Source organism: Phalacrocorax aristotelis, chromosome 2, assembly GCF_949628215.1.
Source record: "Phalacrocorax aristotelis chromosome 2, bGulAri2.1, whole genome shotgun sequence".
Taxonomy (NCBI): Eukaryota; Metazoa; Chordata; class Aves; order Suliformes; family Phalacrocoracidae; genus Phalacrocorax; species Phalacrocorax aristotelis.
The window spans coordinates 163,934,614-163,950,767 of record NC_134277.1 but is presented as its reverse complement, the minus strand read 5'-3'; the positions used below and the strand labels follow the sequence as shown (position 1 = coordinate 163,950,767).

General features: G+C 40.2%; 1 long non-coding RNA gene across 1 annotated transcript; it reads right to left on the bottom strand.

Annotated features, from left to right (window-relative positions):
• Positions 1 to 397: 397 nt before the first annotated feature.
• On the bottom strand, positions 398 to 11,928 carry LOC142053794 (uncharacterized). The gene is made up of 5 exons (XR_012659327.1): positions 11,124 to 11,928; positions 10,509 to 10,619; positions 9,495 to 9,909; positions 5,510 to 8,472; positions 398 to 1,595 (listed from the first exon to the last, which is right to left on the bottom strand). It is a non-coding gene; the product is annotated as an uncharacterized LOC142053794 (long non-coding RNA).
• Positions 11,929 to 16,154: the final 4,226 nt, after the last annotated feature.

Here is a 16,154-nt window from a genome sequence, read left to right as displayed (position 1 = left end):
GGTGGCGATTAAGATATTGCCTGCTGCTTGTGTTGGCAAGAAAAATACTGCCAGAAATAAGTTCAGCAGAGGATGTGAAACTGGCTTGTAGGTGCCAAGGCTTGTCCTCTTCTCTTTCCCTGCATTGTTTTCTGCCCTGCAGATCCTGACTAAGGTCACAGCTGGCGATATGCCCGTTTCCATCAGCCCCCGACCGTAGAGCAAGTCTGAGCGGTGAATACTAGGACTATTCACGGAGAACATGCAGGCTCTCTGCACAGAGGCAGCCAGAGTTTCTCTTGTTCTCTATAAGCATTTCAGCTCATCTGGCATTTTTCATTCAGGAGCATTAACCCACAGTCCAATATAATCATGTACTATATGCTCTTAAATTTTTAATTAGTTACATGCACTCGAGAGCAAATAGTCTCTTTTTTCCCCACTGATATACACATACAACACCTCTCAGCGTTAATGGGATTTACATGGGTTTATCAAGTGATAATAAAAGCCTAAATGTCAGCTTCTGCTAGCATTTACTATGTAACTTCCTGCTCTCTCAACACACAGGGAGTATAACTATGCACTATTAAGTGCAACATAACAAGGAGAAAAAACATTTAAGGTTAATGCTCGGCTTTACCCATATCATTGCTGGAAACCCGTTACTTGCACAGTTCTTTTTGAAGTGTTATGACAAATCACACAGAACGAAGCAAATCAAAGCGAAAACTGATACAAAAGTCACGGATGGGTCTTTTCTCCCCTGCAAAAGGGCATGTCTGTACTTTGAAACACCTGGGTGAGCAGAAGTCTCTGTAGGAGTCTGCGTGCTGGAGGTTGCAGCAGCAGAAGGACTGTAGGATCCATGCGGCACCTTGCTCTTGCACTAAGGGGAATATATGAAAAAGATAACAGCAGCTGGGCTGATTTAATCTATTCTTATGTGCCTCCAGTCTCCCGTCAGGCAGGCGTGAAACAACAAGTCCTTCAGTGCTACTTTAGCATTCTTTGAGGCTGGAAACAAGGTTTAGTCCCAAAGGGTGGGACTCATCTCTCCCAACTTCAGCTGTTGGCAGCGTAGGTATCTCCCATAGCTTTCTTGTCCCTAAAGTGCCTACACCTTTCCCCCAAATATTAAGGAATAAAACCAGCACACCTGCAGTTTGGTGACAGCAATTCCACCAGAACCGTGCATGAATGGCCCTGGCTTCTCCATGATTTCTCACTACAAAGCTGTGGCCTGTTCCTTCCCCTGCAAGTGCCCTGGTCTTTAATGAGAAGAAACTACTACAAACAGGTGTGCACAAGGGCTTCTCTCACCCCTGCTCCATCCAGGCAGCTTTAGGGTAGAAAGGGCTACTTTACAAAATGGATTATTGAGCCACAGCCATTTCCACAGCTGTTCAAAACAAACAATTTTAAAATCTCTTCATAATGCCAGTATATTTTTATGCTTTGAGGGCTGAATTTTGCATTACGAACTTTCTGTCTGTGAAGGCTTCTCATGCAGCATGCAGAAACACACAGCCTGGATACATTTTTCTATGCAGTTTCAGTGTAAAGTCTCAATATTGTTCTTCCAGCCATTTCTTACGTGCCACAGCAGAGGTGACCTGTAAAGAGGAAACTGAATGGGAAGGGAGTACAGAAACACAAGCCATTTTAGTAACCGCTAATACAAATTCTAGCCACATGCTTAGCCGCCTCCCAAAGAAAATCAGATTAGCCTTAGCAATAACACCATGCAGATCTGTTTATTGGAAAAAATCAAAAAGGAAAACCTCGGTAGAGGGTGACTGCTCCAGGCTGAACTTCTGTTGGACAGATGCTGAGAACTGATCGCCCCTGGCACCCTGCAGCCAGAAGGAGTGACACGCACTTATTGTGCCACCATAACACGGCTTGATGGAATAGCCACGCGATTTGCTGCTGTTTATTTAGTGACCAAAATAAAATAGGAGAGAGGGTTGGGTTTTTTTAAACTTCCATATTGGAAAACTTGCCTGTTCTAAGGGGAATGTTGTGCGGCCTCAGCTGCAGGCAAATACAGCCAGAGGCATCCCACACACATACCAAGGCATACATAGGGAGCCATACACAATATGCAAATACCCTGAAATCCCAAATAAATATCTTGAAAATCAGTTGTGCTCCAGGGAAAACAAGGGGCCTGCCCACACACAGAATTAAGAAGTTAATTAGCGTTTAAATATTTCCTTGCGAGCTTTGGCACTATTACTGCTTCAATGAGTATAAAACTAGCAAGAACAAGTGACTATATGGCAGAAGAATGATTCTGGTTTTCAGTATGCGAAGATAAATGCTAAACAAAAATTATGCATGTAAACAGTACATGTTTTTCATTACAGCTTTTATACAGCATGATTGGGAACTGAGGGAAATACCTTTTTTAAAAAAGCATATTCATTTTGATCTAGCAGTGACCTTTTAATATGTTTAGGTCCCTGCAGGGGAGACAAAACTACTTGTGGTCTTCTGTTGAAAGGGTGAAGCAAAAAGGCACTTGAAGACCACATAAAAACAAGGATCAGCCATGGGGAAATATGTTTTCACCCTCTTAATATTTCACCAGACTTGATGATCTATTCATTTCAATACATTCCCCTGTATGACCTCAAGTTCGGACAGGGTTTGTTAGGTCTGCCAAGAAGACTCATCTGTCACCTCTAGTTAGAGAAGAATGGGGCACCTCTACTACAGCTGGCAGTGGACAGTGGGATGGAAGCTATGATTTTGTTTTGTTATCTCTTTTGAGTGCCACCCGTAGATAGCTTATATAGTGCTGGGGGAATGGAAGATGTCTAAGGCACCTCGCTGAGGAGAGGAGAGGAGAGGAGAGGAGAGGAGAAGAGAAGAACATTTCAGTTGGAAGGGACCTACAACCATCATCTAGCCCAACTCCCTGACCACTCCAAGGCTGTCCAAAAGTTAAAGCATATATTAAGGGCAATGTCCAAAGTTTTTTAACTTACTGGTTTTTAATTTACCTATAATCCAACCTTGCACGTTGCTTCTAACGGCACAGCAATTTCAGTGCAGGTATTGGAGCTATAAATTTCTCTCTTCAGGCCTAAAGGGACGTAGTTGTAAGCTAGGTGCTTCTACTTCCAGAAACATGACTAGCATATCAAAATGCAAAGATCCTTGAATACTAAATTTTAAAAAAAAGCATGAGTGGTGGAAGGGTTTTCAGGCTGAAGTACTCCATGACCAGAATATGTGCTTACCAAGCTAAGAGTCTAGCAAATAGTTTTACGTAGGACCAAAGCTTTAAGGAAACCATCAAGGATGGAGAGGAAAACCATCACCACTTTAGCGCTTACTAATTGCTGCGTGCAGTACAGTTGTGGCAGCCTAACATTTTACAGCTTGCTTCTCTAAACAGCTGATAAATGGTTTTGGTTTATGTGGATTCTTTGTCTAGAGAAGTTCACTCATATCAACAAGAATAAGATCAATGTTCCCCGAGCACAGCTGCAGCAACGCAGCTGGCTGCCATCAGTACGTATTAAACTCACCTCTCAAAGCTCTCTTTCAGCTTTGCCACTGACTCATTTTTCTGACCTTGAGCGAGAAGTTTTATCTGTTGAGGTACCACCTGGCACGCCTGCAGGTGGGAATCCTTCTTACCTTTCAGAGACTGACATCAATTTAGCTAAACGTCTACCTATAATGTGCTTTGAGCTCTTCAGACAAAACATCACAGAAGCACAGGTATTATTGAAACACACAGGTAGATGCCATGGATAAAACAGTCTTTCTGGAAACGACTCTCATGGTCTCGAGTGCCTGTATGCATTGTTTGCCCTTGGCACATTCTGGACACAAAGGTCTGTATGTGCTTTTTTCTTTTAGACATGAAGAGGTGGATCATCAATGAGAATAATCCTTTATTTCATTAGAAACTGGTGCTTCTATTTAGCTCTGAGTAAGAGGAAAAGTACATAAATGGAAGTAAATCTCAAGGTTTTTTCCTCCCTTCTGGCTTCTGCAACTGATATGCATGTTTGTGTGTATTTAGCTTACAACTTTTACCTATATTTAAGAAAACTGTATAATGGTTGAAAGCTGCAACATAGTTTTTTAAGCCAGAAAAGCTCCACAGCCCAGTTCCCAACGCAGCCCCTCAAGCATCTTTACTGATACAGTTATAGTAGCGCAGGGCTGGAGTCAAAGCATGGAAAAAGAGCTACTAGAGAGTGTCCAGAGGAGGGCCACAAAGTTGGTGAAGGGTTTAGAGGGGAAACTGTATGAGGAGCAGCTAAAGTCACTTGGTTTGTTCAGCCTGGAGCAGAGGAGACTATAAGCAGACCTCATGGCGGTCTACAGCTTCCTCACAAGGGGATGAGGAGGGGCAGGCGCTGATCTCTTCTCTCTGGTCACCAATGACAGGACCCGAGGGAATGGCAGGAAGATGTGCCAGGGGAGGTTTAGGTTGGGTATTAGGAACAGGTTCTTCACCCAGAGGGTGGTGGAGCACTGGAACAGGCTCCCCAGGGAGGCAGTCACAGAGCTGATACTATTAAAGAAGCACTTGGACAATGCCCTCAGAGACATGGTGTGAATTTGGAGTTGTCCTGTGCAGGGACAGGAGTTGGACTCGATGATCCTTGTGGGTCCCTTCCAACATTCTATGATTCTATGAATGAGAATACTTTGAGTATTCCTCTTGAGGACTCAGCATCTTAAAACACTGACCCAAAGGACTCTCCTTCATCAGGGAAACTGCAAGCCTGAGAATACTAAGGATGCTAAATCTATCTGCCAGAATGAACAATCCCTGGTCCCTACGCAATGCAGTGCAAAGCAGTGATGTGCTTTGCCCCACCATGGGAAGTGTTCAAGGTCGAGTTGGCCAGGGCTTTGAGCAATCTGGTCTGGTTGAAGACCCATGGCGGGGGTTGGACTAGTTGATCTTTAAAGGTCTCTTCCAATCCAAACTGTTGTGGGATGTGCACAGTCTTCAGGGCTAAACCCTCTCTAGAGCAGACTGACACGCCTTCTTAGGGCTCTTCCCTGTTGCCATAAGGTCTAAATGAATTTTTTTTGAGGGTGTAAAGCCTTTTAGCATGGTGTCAGAGGGCTGTATAGGACAAAGGGAGATAAACCTATAGAACTGCTTGCACAGTCCCCTGGGAGTGGTGTTTGAAGTGAACAAACCCAAACACTACAGCTAGTTTTTACTTCAGAGGGAAGTGTCTGAGTGACTCCCAAAGACAGCTGGGACTGGACTAGTGCTTTTGCATTGCAGATGCTCAAGGGAGAGGACCCAAAAGTGAATGGGGAACTAAGTTGTTTCAGAGGGGTGGAGACACCTTAAAGGGAGAGAGGGGAAGTGGCTGCTGTCTGCGGATACAGAGCAGGAGAAAAGAAGGGAAAGGAAAGGAAAGAACTGTTTAACCTATGGTACAACCTGGGGAAAAAGGGAAACACACATACCATCACAGACAAACGTACGGTGGAGACTGAAAGAAGGTTTCTCACTTGTGACTGATTTACTACATACCCTTGAGTAGGACTGGAAAGTTAACTGTTTTGTGGTTGAATTTAACCAGTCGAGGATCAGGCTTGTGCCAGAGGGTGGCTGGTGGTAGCAGGGCTCCACGCCGATGACTCACAAGCTTCCTTTCACTCCCAGCCTCACTCTTTGCAGGATGGTCCCAATCTATGTGCTACCGTACTTTTCTCAGGATAGGTCCCCAGGCCCGAGTATTTCCTTTCACGGAAATAATAATGAATGTTAAATAGCAGCATTTATTTTAAAATAAATAATAAATATGAATAAAAGCATAAGATAAAAGGCTTAGTCCTCAGCTGGGATGAATAGGGGCACTTCTGCTCACTTCTGTGGCCACATCATGGCAATGAAGGATTTAGTTCAGATAAAATTAATCACCAAAAAAGGACTTGATCTTCTTTTGGACTAGGAGTATCACTAGCTCCTTCCTTAGTCTGCTCTTCCAAAATACTGCTGAACAAGAGAGGAAAAAGGATGAATCATTGCAAAACTGCAAATATTTGGCTGGTTTAACAGTAGTAAAAGCCATTCTCCTATAGTAATCTCTTCCTCTGTGGGCTCACTTGGGTTTATTTTAGCTCATGAATGAATGTATCAAGTATGTCTCTTGAAATTCAAGACAAATACTTTAATTTAGAGCAAAAGGCAAAATAATGAAGGATTGTTCATCTATGTACCTAAAAATAAACACCACCGAGCCTGTATTGAAGGATGTCAAATATTCCACAGGTGACTTTGCAGTAATTTTAACACTTGACACTACAGCTGCAGTGTAAGACACACAATGGAAGCCTAATGGACTCTAAAACAGTCCTCATTTATTGTGCTCAGTAGTCTAGTATTTGTATTATTTTTACTGAGGGGACATTGTTCAGCACAGTACCTTAAAAATAACACTACTATTGCTATTGAATTTGTCTTTTTAATTTTTGTTTCCCATGGCGTATTTCTCAGGCAGAGACTGACTGAAGCGGTGCAGGGACTGGATCTATCCACATAAAAACTAGGGCTGTGACCTTTCTCATAATTTCCGCTAGATGTAAATAAAACTGCTCCAACTCTTCACCAGCCCTAGAGAAAGGGTGTTTTCATCTCTGCAGGGGAATTACAGATAAACTTGAAATTCCAGAAGCTCTATTGCCAAACTTCATGTAATATTTTATCTAAACATTTCTAGCTTTTCCACATGCACAGTGACGCTGCTTTCAAACAGTTCAGTGGTTAAATCTCTGAGGTACCGTATTAAAGGAAGCCTCGTAAGACAGTAATTCTGTGCACAAAACATTGGAAGTTAGCTTTTTTTTGTAACAGAGTATATTTAGAAAAAGTTAAATAATTGTTTTGAAACTTTTCAACTCACAAAGAAAATCTAACTGTAAGACTGAACACATGCATTTGAGATCAAAATAGCAACAACTGTAAAACTAATAACTACTTTTATTAAAAGGTAAAGTTTTGTAAAAGAAGAGTACTAATTTATACCATGATTCACTGGTACTTAAAAGACACTAGCATGTCGTACTGTATTACAGTTAGCTACAATTTGTCTTCAACAAAACAAAAACTTCAGCATTAATTTAATAAACCTCCAAGTAAAACAGGGCATGGCTTAGCAAACTGAAAATGGAACTGGAAGCTGGGTACTCTGAGGGGATTTTCAGTAAGTTGATTCTCTTCACCTATGAATTTTGGAATTCTTTAGAAATCTAGTTAGTTAGCCATCTTAAAACATGCTAAATTCAAAACTTCCCTAAAATGTGCTGTTGTTTTAATTTACAGCTAATAATACTACAGGCAAAGCTCACTTTCTGTACTAGCTACATATACTCTTTACATTTTCCATATGCATTTTTTTCCCCTCCCGGTAGCACGCTAAAATCATGTGTACATGCATGTAAGAACATTATTGCAACATGCATATTATATTTGTGCACAAACCATATTATATTGCGGCAGTTGGTATAATCTGGTCCTTAACAAAGACAGTTGCTTTTCAGTGTATTAGAAAGCTTCTAATTATTCTTGAACTCTCATTTCTGAAACATTATAAAGATTAACAGAGACTGACAGACACCCTTTCAAGTATATGGGTAACCATATAAAACTAAAGCCTACAAGTGGTCTCTTGCTGTAGGAAGGGTGGGAGAGGTATATGTGCCAAGTAGCCCAGATGCTAATATCAGGAAGAAACACTGCAAACAGCACACGCCTCTCTGTTTGCCTACCCAGGCGTCTCAGCTGGTGGCTCTGCAGCTGCTTCCGAGTTCCTAAGCTAGTCACTGGCATACCTTGATATGCTCAAGCAGCTTTTTTTCCTTACTAAATCATAATAATGACAAAATATATAAATATTCCCAAAATATGTTTCCCAGGATATTTACATATGATTTCAATGTGAACTTAAGGAAAACAGCATTCTCTGCAGATATTAAGATTTTCCTTGGCACCTGGTTAGAAGGGATGGGCTTTATTTCTATTCCTGACATCAACATCTGTGAGTTTCTGTTTTCAGGCAAATTGCAGGGCTCCTCTCCTTACAGCAAAGGGGACCAATACATACTCCTACAAAGAATTTGCTTTTTAAGTATGAAATATCTCAAATGTCTTAATGGTCTTTTTTATTACATAGTTATTACTTATTTTTGTTACAGTTTGGTTGCATTATCTGATTTAAATCATAGTGAAAGACAGCATCGAGCTAACTATCAGGAGACTGAAAAATCTTGACACCTGTTGCACATGCTTGGTAAATAAACAAAGCAGCTCAGACTGTAACTAGCTTAACATAAACAGTTTTAAAAAAATAAGTCCGATACAGGAGCTGATCTAGCAACATCAAACCAAAATGGTACAGAAATCTTTGCTTCCCCGTTACACACAACTCCAGTGCTTCACTGAAACTGTAGGAGGTTTCTTCCAAGATACAGATAAGAGGGTTGGGAAAACAACAACTGTATGAAGAAAGAAAAGAAACCCTGACTTACACGTTTTGTCTTCAATGTTCAGGCAGCTTCAACCTCTTTTCTGAACCACTCTTAACTGTAACTCCCACTATCTTCCCAGAGCTATCAAGTTATTATGCCTATTTTACGAACTATAACTGGAGGTATCGAAAAACTAAATGACATTAAGCCCCGCAAAAGTTCATAGCAGAAAAAAAGCCCGAACACTGCACTGCTTCTTCTAACTTGTGAACTATTTGGCAGTTAAATATCCTGTATATGTATTCTGCAGATAAGTAATACTCTTACAAAGTTAGTATTGTGCTCTGCAAAAAGTATGATTCTAAATAAATAATAAGAAACAATTCACATCTGATTTACAAGGCTCTCTCCCTTCCTGCACGCCAAAGCAGCCAGGTAGCTTTCTAGAGAGGCAGACATCTGTAAGAATGAAATGTCTGACTCTTTCTAAGAGAAAACTATAATTTGGTACACTCATCTCTTGCTGTTCCTGAAGCCTTTTTCAATGCAGTAATTCTGTTATAAAGCTAAATAGTCATACTTTTTAAACTGGTTCAATAAAAATTGCTTTTACAGTTTTCTCTTTTTGGGGGGAGAGTAACATTTGCGAGAACAAATTCTGATTAAAAGCTGAATTATAGATGATTCAGCTGCTGTCAATTCACTTTTCTATAACTAATAGTGCCTTGATGAAAGAATGTCGGATTGCCACAAAGAACAAAAACCTTTGTGCAAACTGAAATGCATCTGGCTGCAATCCTTCTGCTATAGCAATTGTTTTCAGAATAAAGCAACCCAAGAGAAATATTTCTGTTTTTCAGTGCTTGCTACATCAAACCGAAATGGCAGACAACGTGAGGATATATAAGAATAGAATTAAGGAATGTGATCTATTCTTCAGAGGTTATTGTAAAGTATGAACTCATTCCTACATGTGCCACAATCAACCCATTTAGTCCTCCAAAGCAAAACACACTGATTTAAGTCAAACCACAGGTCTTCTCTCTTACCTTGATTTTTGTGTGTAACATTCTTCCTACAAAGTAAAGAAACTCAAGTGTGGTATTGAGGTAGTCAGATACAAAGGCACTTCACAGAACACCTCCAAAAGACACAAAGTCGTCGTGCCTGTACTGAGAAAACTAGCAGACAGAATTGTGTGTGTAACAGGAAAAAGAAGACAATATAGAAAATCTCTCTCCTTTTATACTGCAAATGCATACATGCCCGTGAATCTCAGCCAGCGTACTGAAGGCATAAAGAAGAGGATATCCACGAGTTTGACAACCCTGCAAAGAAAGTATTTTCCAGTCCATCACTGTCTTCTAAACATACGTGCTGTGATAATTAGCTCCATATTTTATCCATTGCAGAGGTTCTCTTCAAAAACTTTGTCCAAGAGCTGTATCTCTTCTCTGCAGAATCCTGAGTGAAAACAAATTATCAATTTTTAATTAGGCAACTGAAGAGCAAGGACCCGAACTCAAGAAAATGACAATCCTCTTTTATTCCATTTTTATTACAGCTTTTGAAGCAGCACAGGATGAAAAAATTAGAGGAACAACAGAAGCATTCTACCTCCTGGCTGACTGAAATTTATGAGGTGACTTACTCAGTGGTTCCCAAGTAATGACTGCACGTAGACAATGGGGACTCTATGCAGCCACCCTAAAATGGATTCATACAGGTCAGCAATATCTTGCCTCCAACTTAAAGTCACTCTTTTTAACAAGATGAAAATAAGATAATAAGAGTAATGCAAGGGGATTGCCCCTGAAGCAAGGTAGAGGATAGGATGATTTGCCCCACCCCAGAAGTAAGTGCTAGAGCATGTCTTGTTCTCTGTGTCCCATGGTGCAACACAGCTCTCCAAGCCAATGACACCTGGCCCAGTGGAGCGATTGGAGCCCCTATCCCCCACGCTTCTCTCAGAGAGGAGACAAGGAGTAAATTTCCAGGGCCACAACTTTAGCAAACTTGAGGAGAACCCTGTAACTCAGAGGAAAGGCATATGGAACAAGTACCTGTCCTGTATCCCACTCCTAAAATCAGCCCAAAGCCATATCAAAGTCTCCATGATTCTGGGGCAGATTCCAAGATGACTGGTCACATTGTCTCGTCAGAACTCCTTCCACCTAAAATTAAAAATTAGGTTGATAATAAAATTGTAGATACTAGAGAGGAATTATAAAAATAAAAAAATAAATAAAATACATAAAATAACTAAAAAATGCCCCAGAGACTGGAAAATAAAGAAAACATTAGAAGAATGAATATTCACATACAATCAAAATCATTCACTGAATATGAGACTGCTCACCAATGACGATTAATACCCACAGAAAACAGTTTCCCTACTTAAGTATTTGGTTGTGTTTGAAAATAAATCTACAGAAAATTATCCTCTGATGTTGAAAATGCCATTTGAAGTGGCTGAAAGGATTGCAGAAAGGAGACAGGGCTTGCCATTTGCTTAGATGTTGGAAAAAAAGGTGAAAGAAAAAAAGACAAGTTTTCCTAAATGTGGTCACTGTAACCTTTTAGACAACAGGTGTTCAGAACATTAACTAATCTTATCATACATGGATAAAGCTTAACACAGCCTTAAAATAAAATAAAGAAGTTTAAATATTCCTCACCAACCATCCCTGCCCTCCTCGCTAGCTGGACTGATGTCCCCTGGGCCCAGTGTCACTCTGTGGAGATCAGGAGGATTAGATCTATACATTCACATCTGACTGCTGTAAGGGTGTTGAAATTTGCATTAAGTACAAGAACTCCTTTGATCAAAACATTGCATACATTTTACACATCAAGGGGCTCTACAGAAAAAGTGTAAGCTTACCAAAGCAGCTGAAGGGATTTTTTGGAGAGGGTTTGACAGAGATCAGAGTGATGACGCTACTGTCACAGTTCCTGCAAAAAGCTGACTTGATCTGATTAATGACAAAGAACCAGAACTGCGTAAGGCCAAAATTTAAAAAAAAAAATCAGTTTTTTTAATACCAGTTTGACTAAATGAAAATATAAGGATTGCGGGTTGGCTCAGAACTGGAAGAGACAAAAGGCTCTATCTTTACTGGGAAAGCCACGCTCCTGGAATATAAGCACGGCAGCTCAGGCCTGGCTGCCCCACAAGCTAGCCCTGCTGATAGCGCATACTCCTGAACACCCTCCTTCTCTCCTGGCCTTTCTGAGAAAAGTGGGTAACACAGCTCAATGCATCAAACTGGTTGAAAACTGCAGAGGACAGAGGATAAGTCAAAGAATTCAAGTGTTTCTAAATGTCCAGAAGAACTCCATCCCTTTATGCTGCTTGGTCTCAACAGAATGCAGTTCTAAAATATATGGTTTGGGTTGGCTCATCTACAAGTTTGTCTGAGGTGTGGTTGGCAAAAAAAAAAAAAACACCAAAAAAAAAAGAAAAAGAAAAAAATATTTCTATCATGGAAGCCAAAATAAAATGAGAAAAAAAGAATCTCTGATGAGAAGAATGGCCCTTTAGGATAGATCATGAATTTTACTTCCCATGCCAACACACTAGGGTTGCGTCTGAGAGAATCCTGACTCTCGTGCTTTTGTACTGACCAGACACAGAATGAATCTCTCCTCTAATTTCCATTTCTTCCTTGGAACCCATCTAACTAAGCCAACATGGGACCTTTCCCTTCTTTCTGGAAATCAAAGCCACCACTCAGGGCAGAGATTTTGTTTGATTTTCTAGAAAGATAAATAAACTTCTTGATCCCATGCTTCCACCTAGTCACCATGCTGAAAGGCCAGGCAAGGCAGCCTACGTTACCGTTAGGGTGGCAACGCTGCAAACGCACATCAGAAAATGAAGAAGCAGGTCTAGGAGGTTCCCCTGCTGCCATGTTTGTTTTTAGCCAGTAATAGCAAGGCAAAAATTGTCTTGTTTTTGTTTTGTTTTGGGTATTTTTGTTTCCTACTGGGAAATCTAGGAGGTTATTACCCTGCTTCTAATTAACACATTAACATTTGCTTTGGAGGTTTTAGTTAATAACAACTCATCAAGTGGGTCCCCCAGCTGCTAATTAGTTTTTTCCACATCAAATTTTCTACCTGAAATTTTCTTCCTGATCCTGTGTAATTTTGCCTATTTTCCTTGGAGTTTTTCTTAAGAATTTCTTTGTGGTTTGCTTTGGTTTTTATTTTAGTGAATTAGAAAAACCTCCACTGGTAACTTTCCATTCAGCTTCTACTCCAGATGCTGCACAGAAATGCTAATGTAATGGTTTGCCTCTATTTTTTTTTTTAAAGCCAGAGTGAAGCAGAGATGTGTATATTAACATTGTTAACATTTTGGTGCCTTTAATTGTTCAAGTCTGTACATGCTAACCATGAGGCTGCACAATGTGGCATTATTCACTGTTAAACGTAAGACCTGATCCCTTGAGGTAAACCATGCCACTGACCTCACTGATTAAATAGGAAAACTCCCACTCGAGAAAATCTTGCAGCATAAGGTTTGCAGCAGATTGTAACTCTGACACAACAGGCATTGTCATTTTATTTCTATCTACTTATAAAATAGGTATTTACTACATACTACATATATGCACCAGTGTCAAAGGACTTCGTAGACTCCTTATGTACGCGGTGGAAGATCTCTTCATCTGGGGTTGATTGAAATTATTTTTTTAAAAAATTTCCTCTTACGATAAAGAATGTTTCTGTGTATTTTGTGAAATATTTAACATCTTGCCATTTTCTCCCTTTTTTCCAAATCCCCCCACATTTGCTTGTCACAGTCTGAAACAGCCCCGCTGTTCAGAGCTACCTGTCTCTCATAAACCTGATCTCTGGTTGCTTTAATGAATTTTCACCATCCAGCAGAAAAGCTGAAGATGCCTGACTGCAGCTGTGCTCCAAAACACTGGACAGAGCTAGTTCGCTTTAGAGCCATTACCCCCAGCTCCATCACTTAATAAAAGGAAAGACAATAAATGCTACACTATAATGAAGTTTCCTACATTTTTGTTTGTACCAATGCAGCACAGGTTTAATAACCACTGTAAATTAAATGAGATAATGGCATGGACTGGACAAATAATACCATTACTATTAAACTAAATGTCTTACCTCAACATTAATAATTTGACAATAAATTACAGGGGAGAATCTTTTTTCCACCTACCAACAACTTCCATGTAGACTAAGCGGGCAAGAAAATTATTTTACTTTCCTGCACAAGTTCTCAAGAATCAGAAGAAAACAAGAATCTTAGAAGACAAAGGTGCAAGTCATGAGTTATAAAAGTTTAGCTATATAAAGATTTAGGCTAATTACCTAGGCTCTCCCATAGTCAAGTGAGAAAAATAGGAGTAATCAGAGAGTGATTCACTGTATTCTCAGTAGGTAGGATGGATGAGCTTCTGGAAGTGCCTTTCTCACAGGCAATTAGTTTGGATGAGACCCTGAAGTTGGAGGGGAAAAAAAGGCAGCACCTAGAGACAGAGCAGAGATTTGAATCTGGATGCTTTATAGTCCCACCAGGAGACACGACTACCATCCTACTCACGTCTCATGAGTTTCTGCTGAAACTACAATTTTGGATAATCACGTAGCTTCTCATTTGACATCAACACAGCTCCCCTCTCCCAGCTGAAAGCTTGAGTCACCAGCTTTTATGGAACTACCTCTACATTTGACTAAAAATTGCCTTCTGTAACGTGAGATTTCCCAGCAAGTGTTTTATCAAAATCAGTACGTCATTGAAGGCTTCTGTTTTTACAAGCATTTTGCAGCTGAAAGAAAGCAACAAGAAACCAACAAAAGAATTCTCACCAGGACCCGAAACAGATTTTTCAGGAAATGCTACAAACCATCAATGTGATATATTATTTTGGGCTTGCCTTCATCCTGTTAAAACCAACGGGAAAGCTCCCAAGGATTTCAGACAGCATATTTCTTTTCCAGATGAAAAAGTGTAAATATTAAAAGACAGAGCAGAAATATAAGAATCAGAATATAAAAATAAAGCTCTGGCTTTATTCTGCTCCTCCATAAAGCATCCACATATCTCTTAATAGTTTTTCCACCTGTAAAATGGAGAGAATTGGTACATTGATGCTGCCCAGAGAACCTGCAGAGGATAAAGTTATAAAAACACAGGAATAGTGATTATTTTTTAAAGCAAGGACATTTGAAAAGATCTAAATGAAACCTGTATATGAAATCAATAGGCTATACTACGCATGACAGAAAGTAGGTATTGCTACTTTCTTGTATGCGTAGGATATAGCCCTGGAGAGGAGCTATTTGCTTTTAGGCCTGTTCATCCAGTGAATAATGTGTGAATTTGAAAGCTCAAATACTGTCTCAGCTTTCCAGTGTAAAAAACAGGGATGGACAAAAGCTGAGACAAAGGGGAAATTATTAATAATTGGGATCAAATGCTTGGAAGGGTGATTTAGTGCAATTCCCTCCATTGCTAACAACCATGTCATAAAGAATTGTGAAGTTCCATTTTCCCTTTCATTTTCCCTTTCCAGTATTTACACCACCCTTCCTTGTGTTTTAATCAGAAAATATACTCCTGTTTTACTCATCCATTTCCATCCATTTTTACTGTCCCAGTCCACAGAGGTGTTCAATTTTTCCTGTGTATTACTGTGAACATCCTCTTTATTGATGTCTCCCAACGTTCTGTCATCAGTAATTTTAATTAGCACATTTCTACCTTTTCTGGCAAGAACTTCAATAGTCATCCCAAGACCAATAATTATAAAATAACTGAAAGCATTCTTCCTTCCTTCCTTCCTTCCTTCCTTTCTACATAGTGGTCCAGCTTCAGTAGAAAGGGTAGAGCGTACTTGCTATCCTGTCTAGCCTACAACCTGCTGGTTAACAGACTCTCCCAGGAGACTGACAGATTCAGGTCTGAATCTCTTGAGCTAAGGAGGTCACCGAGTCTCCCATTTGTTAGTAACTACTGTAATGGCCAAGCATTTCTATAAAAGATGGATAGGAATGCTGTACTGCTGTTGAGTTTCTAGGATTTTTATATGGTGCTCAATGGATTTGTATCATGTACAGAGCTTACCTGATGGATTGGCTCCTTTAGGGGCTTGGAACACTTTAGGTGGGATACACCTGAAAAACTGTATTTACAGTCACATAAATAAACATGTATTTACACGTTTAGCATCTCTCCCTTGAGTTTCCTTGTAGTGTCAGGAAAACTAATAAACATATGCAAGTTTAAGAGTGCAACTTGTCTTACCCTAAAGTCAACTACCCATGTTTGATCAGATGAATCGCATCCCAAATGCCATTGACTATATTGACTAGTTCTCCATCAACTACAAAGGCAGCCCAGCCAGCTCAGCTGCAGGTACGCTTAAACCAAAGCAAAATGTATCCCACCTCCAGTTTCCAGACACACTGGCAACTTCCAGAGGTGGAGGTTCGGGATCTCCTCAAGCTCAGCCTGCCTGGGGCACGCAGAAGAGCAAAAACTGAGTTTAACTTCCACTAGAGGTAAGCAATGGATTGATAGGGACTTTTAAAATTACTAATTCAGACTTAGGTTATTAAATATACTCAATGACTGATAGGCGTGCAAACACTCTGGTCATCTGGTCATATGTAAGTTAATATGAAAGTATTTCCCTGAAAGAGAGTATCCCAGTCTTGAAAGAAGAGAA